General features: G+C 43.9%; 1 long non-coding RNA gene across 1 annotated transcript; it reads right to left on the bottom strand.

Moving 5' to 3' along the window:
- Positions 1-2854: 2854 nt before the first annotated feature.
- LOC140582977 (uncharacterized) lies at positions 2855-7020 on the bottom strand. The gene is made up of 3 exons (XR_011985779.1): positions 6639-7020; positions 4903-4998; positions 2855-4766 (listed from the first exon to the last, which is right to left on the bottom strand). It is a non-coding gene; the product is annotated as an uncharacterized lncRNA (long non-coding RNA).
- Between the last annotated feature and the right edge of the window lie 1704 nt (positions 7021-8724).

Here is an 8724-nt window from a genome sequence, read left to right as displayed (position 1 = left end):
TGCATCACAGCCCGCTCTGCAACCCCCGTTACTTGTTGCAGGCGTTGATGTAAAATATCCACCTGACCCTGTGCCAGGGTCATCCGACCTAATGCCTCTGTTAACTCTCTCATTTGTCCCTCTTTCTCCCTTTCAGCCTGGTCTGTGTGCTCATACTGCATTCTGTATGCAGCCAACACGATCCATAAGCGTCTCTGTAAAGCAGCATAGGATCCTTTACAACCGGAACCTTTCTAAGGCACGACAATACCTGCTCAGGCTCGGCTTTTCTCAACGCGACAGTCCAGGAATCAACAAGCTCTCCACCTTTTCCTTATCTCCTGGGCTAATGCAGCAAACTGCGTCTCATCCCACTCAGGGAGCACTTCAGGCTCGGGCGCTGCTATATATCTATATATCTATATCTATATGTGTATGTGTATGAAACAATAAAATATAGAAAATGTTAATTATTATCACGAGCATTGATAATCAATCCCCATAATCAATTAAACGCATTAGCAGCTGCAAAACTATTTACACTCGGACGTGCCATCATCACCCACCTTCACACACGGACTGGGGAACCCTTTTCAGTCCTGGCAGGAGACCAACATGTGAGTTCCGAGAAAGTGCCGGGCGATGCGCGCTCTATCCCATGGCTGAGCTCCGGTCAGTACTGGGATCTCCCCCTTCCTTTATACTAAATTTAGTGTTGCATGTGGGCAGGGGGTAAGCTGGCCAGGCTCACCCCTTCCCCCCAGGCAATATGTAACCAAATTCCCCCTTTTGTCCGATTGATGCTGCTTGCGATAATATAAGATAGGCGTCCTTGCGCCAGATGTCCTTAATTGCGCCATGCCTCCCTACCCCCCTAAAGGCAATATAGGGTGCAATATACATTTACATTTACAGCATTTGGCAGACGCCCTTAGCCAGAGCGACTTGCATAAGTGCTTTAAGACTCTACAATGAATTTTTCCCGATACTAGCTCAATAAAACCAAGGCTATGAATACCATCAATCTAATACTCTGTTGGGAAAGTGTGTTTTTTTTTTTTTTTTATATAAAAGTATTATGCCAGAAGTTCAGGTATTTCTGGAAAAGATGTGTTTTAAGTCGTCTTTTGAAGACATTCAGTGACTCAGCTGTTCGGACATCTAGCGGGGAGTTCATTCCACCGACTTGGTGCCAGAACAGAGAAGAGCCGAGAGGTGTGTCTTCCTTGTGCCTTGAGGGGTGGTGGGACCAGTCGAGCAGTGCTGGAAGATCGGAGAGATCGTGGTGCAGTGCGGGGTGTGATGAGGTCTTTTAGGTAGGATGGAGCGGGAGCCAGATCATTTTTGGCTTTATATGCGAGCATCAGTGTTTTGAATCTGATGCGGGCAGCCACAGGAAGCCAGTGTAGGGAGCACAGCAAAGGAGTGGTGTGAGAACTTGGGAAGGTTGAAAACAAGTCGAGCAGCTGCATTCTGAATCAGTTGGAGGGGACGAATGACGCTCAATGGTAAACCCGCTAGAAGTGAGTTGCAGTAGTCAAGACGGGAGATGACGAGGGACTGAACGAGTATCTGGGTATCCTGTGTGGAAAGAAATGGACGTATCCTTCTGATATTAAACAGGAGAAACCGACAAGAGCGGGAAACATCGCCGATATGTGAGGAAAAGGACAGACGATTGTCCATGGTAACCCCAAGGTTGCGAGCAGTAACCGAAGGACGGATCAGGGAGTTGTCGAGGAAGATCGAAAGGTCCAGGAGGGGGGATGAGTCAGCGGGGATGTACAGCAGTTCCGTTTTACTAGGGTTGAGTTTCAGTTGGTGAGCGGTCATCCAAGATGAGATCTGCTAGACATGCAGATATCTTAGTGGAGACATGAGTGTCTGAAGGAGGGAAGGAGAGGATGAGTTGAGTGTCATCTGCATAGCAGTGGTAAGAGAAGCCATGAGAGGATATGACCTCACCAAGAGATTTGGTATAGAGGGAGAACAGTGGGCCAAGAATCGAGCCCTGAGGGACACCGGTGAAGAGACTACGTGGGGTAGATGTGAGTCCTTTCCATGTCACTCTGTATGATCGGCCTTCGAGGTAGGATACAAGCCATCGCCAAGCCAAACCACCAATGCCAAGACTCCTAAGGATGGACAGGAGAGTCTTGTGGTTAACCGTGTCAAATGCTGCTGATAGGTCAAGAAGGATGAGGACAGATGAGTTTGGCTGACCTAGCAGCATGCAGCTTCTCAGTGACTGCTAAGAGGGCAGTCTTTGTGGAGTGAGCTGCTTTGAAGCCAGACTGATTAGGATCCTGGAGGTTGTTCTGAGAGAGGTAAAGAAAGAGTTGGTTGTAGACTGTGCGTTCGAGGATTTTTGAAAGGAAGGAAAGAAGCGATACTCAGTGGTGTCTGGAGAAGTGGGTATACTGTAAATTTAGCCCCCAAATTTTGTAGCGGTCTACACGGCAAAAGGACAAAGTGCCCCGTTATTAATAGTGACAGTCTTACATATTTAGTTCCCACTAGAAAGGGACAGTACTATTTACATCTGCTGCCTGACTTAATTCAGATGCAGATTTTGCAAATCTGTCTGGTTCATAGATTACAGTGATTCAACTGCATAACGCATACATTTTCTTAGTTCATGGGGAAAGTACATTCTTTTGTAAACAGTGTCTTAGAATATTTAATCTGCAACAGATAGTGAAGGCCAGAGAGTGACACAATTATAAAATTAAAATGATTTGTCAGTGGCAGTATGCGAAAATTAATGGTGGTACAGAGGCCCATTTCATTAATAGTAGATACCATTTAACATGAAGCCAACGCCTTTTCAGAGAGACATTTATTTTTACAAAAATACAAACTTGTAAACTTGTCCACAGCTTGTCTAGACTTGCACTACAGTATTCTCCAGACAGACCTGCTTTCCACAGGGGTTTTCACCCTGCACTGCCTGGAACGCACAGAACTAGCAGTACGGTGACTCATCAGCAAGGTCCTTGTATATTTTTGAGGTTAAAACTTGGAAGTAGGGGGGCCGTTGATGTTAATCATCATCAAGTTTGATATGTTTGAAACCAGTAGGACAGCCCTTTTGTCTGTGTTTATATTGTTCATAAGGCTAAAGTTCCTCTCACACTCTGCTGTGCTGACAGGGAATGTTTTCATACAGTTAATGAGTGGTTTTAGGTCCTTGGGCTCACTGTTGGGCTCTTCCAGCAAGTCCCGCATCCCATTCAGTGCTTGGTCTTTGCATAAGTTAAATCGCTTGCAGAGTCTCTTAATTTGTTCTTCACCATAGCGAATGCTGGGGTTTGATGGCCACTTACTCTGATCAACGATGCTGAGGTCCTCGATGATCTCATCCTCAAAAGACAAGCGTTGTTCAAGATTGTTCACAATGCTTTGCAGGAATTGTCTGGGATGGATAGAGATGAGCTTTGCATTTTGTTTCAAGGTAACAGACCGATACATTCCCCTGTCTTTTGCTTCTAAAGCCTCACTGTATTTTTGCCCTGGACGCTCTTTAAATGAATGTATCACTCTTATTGTGCGTTTTAGTAGATGGTCTGCTCTAAGGAGAGTAACAGAACGAGCCTGAAGTTCCTGTGACAGGATATTTAGTTCATGGAGTGTGTCATACATGAGCCCAAGATCACACAGAAATTCAGGACTTTGAACACGGCCTAATAGACCTCTGTACATTTGCTTGTCTTTGTTGGCTCTTGTCACATCATGACAAGCACTCTTAAAGTGCTGCACAAGAGCTCCCAGTGATGTCCAAACTGCACGAACAGTCCGAAAGCTACTGGCCACCCAGTGTACATCTAAAACTCTGCCAATACGAAGAAGTTGTGAGTCTACTTCAGCTGCCGCATCTTTAAGTTCATGCTCATTTTTGTTTGATGTACTATACAGAGAGTACAGCTTCTGCATAAAAGCTTTAAAGTGATTGACAGAGTTTACCTCATCAACTGCATCTGACACAGCTAGCTCAAGTCTATGGTTCATGCAGTACCATACAAAAAGTTTTGGGAATTTTGAGGTCAGCCTTGTTGCTACACCTGATTTTTTTCCTAACATGACACTGGCTCCATCACATACAAATGTCACCCAGTTTTCATGAAGCCATTCCTCCATAAAGCCAGCATTAGTTAAACAACTGAGTAAAGCCTCTGCTATGCCATCAGCTCTCTGATTTTCAAGTTCAACAAGTTCAAGGAATATGAATTCAGGACTGTTTTCGTCAATTGATGCTTTCACAGAAACTGTCATGACAGCTTTGCGATTTAAAGAAGAGGACTCATCAACTAGGACGGCCAACTTACTTGATGATGCTATTATACTACTGACAATTTTTTTTTTCATCTCATTAGCAACATGCTTGATTATTTGTGTTGCACTGTAGCGTGAGTGAAGTATTGAGCCCATCTTTATGCCATTCAATTCCTGCAGTTCAATGAGGCTCTCATGGTCAGCAAAAGGCCTATTCCTTTTGGCTAAATGGTAGGCTGTTCTGAAGACAGCTTCGGTTTCCTTCACGTAGGACTCTGTCATGGCCTCCATTGCATTTTCAATGGTCGCTTCTTTCTGTTGCTCTTTTATCTTCACAGCTTGAATGTGTGCTTTGGACAAAGCATGTTTCCTCACTTTATTTCTTAAGGCTGACAGACTTGTCTCTCTACTGCTTAGGCCAGACACTTGAATTTCAAAGTTCATCCATTCTCTTGAGAGCGATACACCTTGCCCCTTGTTACCATCAATGGACACAGTGCTACAGACCAGACATCCTGTGAAGCATAAACAAAAACTAGATTCACATCTGTGTTTGTTTCTCCTGCATACACATTCCAACACACACACTGTTTTCAGTGTCCATGGTTATAGAATCTAAGCCTAACCAACAATCAGTCAATGTACACTTACCCAATTTTCTGTTTTTTAATCCTAACCAGGGGTTTTTGGATTGGAAATCCTCTTTCTGTTTGGCTGTCCATACTTGTGGTCAATCATTATTGGTGTCTACAAAAAAAAAACAACATTTAGTCATAAAATTAGTCATTCAGTGGAAATATGTATCAGATTTTTTTCGCCTCTGAATTAGTCTTCAAATGTTCTATAATGCAGTTTCACTGCTATTTTTCCATGTTCACAAATTCAACATAAAACAAATTCAGGGTTTAAAGATACAAATTACAAAAAACTGCAAAAATACGAGGTTAAAAATATGAGTTATACATCAGGAATACCAAGGCTAAGTAATCAAATCTGTGGGTGCGTTCCACTTCATGCAGCCGCTTACAGCGCTGGCTTAAAGCAATGCATTCTGGTCCTAACGCAATGTATCATAGTTAGATTTGTTGTCTGGTTCGACTTGGGCTTAGGTCTGTCTGCAGCTGAAGTGACGTGGAGCGTGATTTGCCGGCGGCTGCAGGAGTGCAGTATAAACTGACTGCAGCCAAGTTGGACAACTTCTACTCCTCCTAGTGTGCGAGACCTGACTGCAATGGCAGCACTGCCAGAAGGGTGTAGATAAATCTATACAAATATCACCTGCATGCACATTACTTCTTTTACAATAACCAACTCCTGATCCAAACTTTTCACAGTGAAAAAGATAAACTAATGTGTATAGTGGCCCTGTGCAAAAAGATAGCTGGAAACAGATCAAATACATGTATTTTAAGGATTCAAAGTTTTTAGTCATGTACAGAATACAATGCAATTCTTACTTGAATGCCTTCCTCGCAAACTGGACGATTAAACAAATAAAGCAGCGCAACATTACAATAACTAACAATAAATGAACAACTAACTCACGTGTACTATTAGAGCATTTATGTAATTTATTTAAAGTTTATTTTACCAGGTAAATTAACTGAAAACCAGTTTTCACTGCTTTACGTGATATTCGGGAGAAATAGCACATACTGCATCGGAACTTCCTGGGATACAAACCTCATGCATGTAACTAAACTCTTCAGCCAATAAAGGCAAAGTTGTGTCGTCACGGAGGCAGTTCCAATTTAAAAAAATTCTAACCATGATGCATTGTTCAGGACCAGAATGCATTGCTTTAAGACAGCACTGTAAACAGCTGCATGAAGTCGAAGGCACCCACAGATTCGTTTGCTTAGCCTTGGTATCCCGGATGTATAACTTGTATTTTTGCATGTGAATTCGGACCATCAAATTGGAGCAACTTTGAAATGTTCTCTTTGTATTTTCGAAACTTAAGTTTTTTGTAATTTGTAATTCAGTGCTATATAAAATTCAAATTGTGATGAGACAGATTTGCTTCCATAAAGCTAACAACACTAGCCACAGCATTAGCAAATTGGAACAACAAAAAATAAAACTAAATAAAACAGCTGCTAGTTACAACAAATTTATTTTTGTATAGCGCATTATCACAACATTACATTGTCTCAAAGCGCTTTACAGCATCCCCACCCAAAGCCCCCAGTGAGTAAGCCATAGGCGACAGTGGCAAGGAAATACTCCCTAGAAGGAAGAAACCTTGGGAGGGACCAGACTCAAAGGGGGAGCCCATCCTCCAGGGGCCGGCAGGGAGAGTCAAATACAGTAAAATGCTGTAATGCTGTAGAAATACTGTATTAACATAACATAATTTACAAATCTTGCTATTATGAAGTACTCACCATGGTTGATGTGTTCTTCCATTAAATTTGCAACGTCGATCGGAGATTTAGCGTCTCCACCGTCAGCACCCCCTCCGACTGTGGTTGGGGACAGAGAGGCGTTGGGTTGTGGCTTCCTGTCCGGCTGGATAGCAGCAATAATGTAGCATCACAAGGTCGCTTGTTCTGAGAGCTAATTTTTGTTTGTATGGTTCGCTTCATTTTCACTATTAACTTGGTTATATTAACTCTTCCCGCGAGAAACTACTTTGGCGTGTAACAAACTAACAATGGACTGATAGGAAGGTGGTGGCAAAGGATATTTTTCCCGGTTTAGCGAAGGAACGGCATGTCCCGCCCTACTCTGCCTCTGATTGGCGTAATCTGTTTGTTCTAACCAATTGTTAGTTCTTCCAAAACAGACAACAATGGGTGCGTTCGATTTGGGCGTGGTGATGTTTTGCAGCGCTGGATTAAGTCAGACAAAAAAAATCTAACCATGTTGCATTGAGTCAGGACAATAATGCATTGCTTTAAACCAGCACTGTAAGCGACTGCATGAAGTCAAACGCACCCAATGGCAGAAAAAAAATTGACGTGCCTGCAGCACATAAATGCGCATCAATGTACGTGGATGTGTGTGGACTGAAAAGCGCCGTATACCCGCGTATACCCTGTATTATACTGCAACGTATACCCGTAATAGGGGGATTTACAAGTGGATATACGCTGTGACGACCTAATAAGAAGTGGGTGTACGCCGTATACCTGCGTATACCCTGGACTACACTACTGCCGATACTGGTCGGTAGTTGCAAGTGTCCGAGGGATTTAGAGTGGGTTTTATCAAGATGGGAATGACCCTGGCTATTTTGAATGCTGTTGGTACATGACCGGAAGTTATGGAGCCATTAATGATAGTGGTGATGAAGAGGAGAAGGTCCAGAGAGATTGTGGATCCAGTGGGCAGGTGGTAGGGTTGGAAGATGAGATGACTTTCATGATCTCATCAGCCGTAAGACTGGAAAACTGGGTCAGTGAGGGGGAAGGGAAATCCTGGGTGTGTAGTGTAGTGGATGGGGAGGGAAAGAATGTCTGGCAGATTTCACCAATGCTTTCGTCAAAGAAGTTGGCAAAGTATTCAGCAGTCAGGGAGGATGGAGCAGGAGGAGTTGGAGGGTTGATTAGTGATGAAAAGATATTATGGAGTTTACGAGGATCATGTGAGGATAGCTCTAGTTTTTCCTTATAAAAGGCAGTTTTAGCTGCAGTCACATCCGAAGAGAATTTGGATAGCAGAGTACGGTAGGAAGACAGATCTGCATCAAGTTTAGATTTCTTCCATGTCCTCTCTGCTACCCGCAATTCTCTTCGGTTGCTGCGTAATGCAGCTGAAAGCCAAGGAGCAGGGTGAGTTTTCCTGGGGTTAAAAGACAGTGGGCAGAGGTGATCCATGGATGTGGAAAGTGAGGAGAGTATCAGTTGCAGGCTCCAGTGCAAGGGAGGAAAAGGAGTTAAGGTCAGGAAGGCAGGACAGGGTGCAGGAAGCAACAGATGAAGGGGAGACAGAGTGGAGGTTTGGTCTAGTGGGCGAGAAATGTTGAAAGCCAGGATTGGGCAAGACAGGTAGGGTGATGGTAAAGGATACTAAGTGGTGATCAGAAATGTGAAGAGGGGTAGTGGTGATGTCGGTGGCTGGAGAGGGGCGGCTGAAAACCAGGTCGAGAACATTACCTCCTTTGTGTGTTGGAGAGCAGTTGTTGGATGTCAGAGAAAAGGAATAGAGAAAAGGGAGGAGACCAGAAGAAAGGAGCTTGTCATGGGGGAGATTGAAGTCACCAAGGAGAATGAGAGAGGAGCTGTCAGTGGGGAAGAGACTGAGGAGAGTATCCAGCTCCTCTAGAAAGTGGCCTAGGGGGCCAGGAGGGCGGTAGACAACAATGATAAGAATATTGAATGGAGAGGAAACTGCAACTCCATGGAATTCAAAGGATGAAATGTTGAGCTGGGGGAGAGAGAGGGGTGTGAAGCACCAATTCCAAGGTAGTAACAGACCTGTGCCGCCGCCCCTGCCAGTCTGGCGTGGAGAGTGAGAGAAAGCATAAGC

Source organism: Paramormyrops kingsleyae, chromosome 25 (genome assembly GCF_048594095.1).
Source record: "Paramormyrops kingsleyae isolate MSU_618 chromosome 25, PKINGS_0.4, whole genome shotgun sequence".
Classification (NCBI taxonomy): domain Eukaryota; kingdom Metazoa; phylum Chordata; class Actinopteri; order Osteoglossiformes; family Mormyridae; genus Paramormyrops; species Paramormyrops kingsleyae.
Note: the sequence above shows the minus strand (reverse complement) of the source record. Positions and strands in the feature narration are given on the sequence as shown.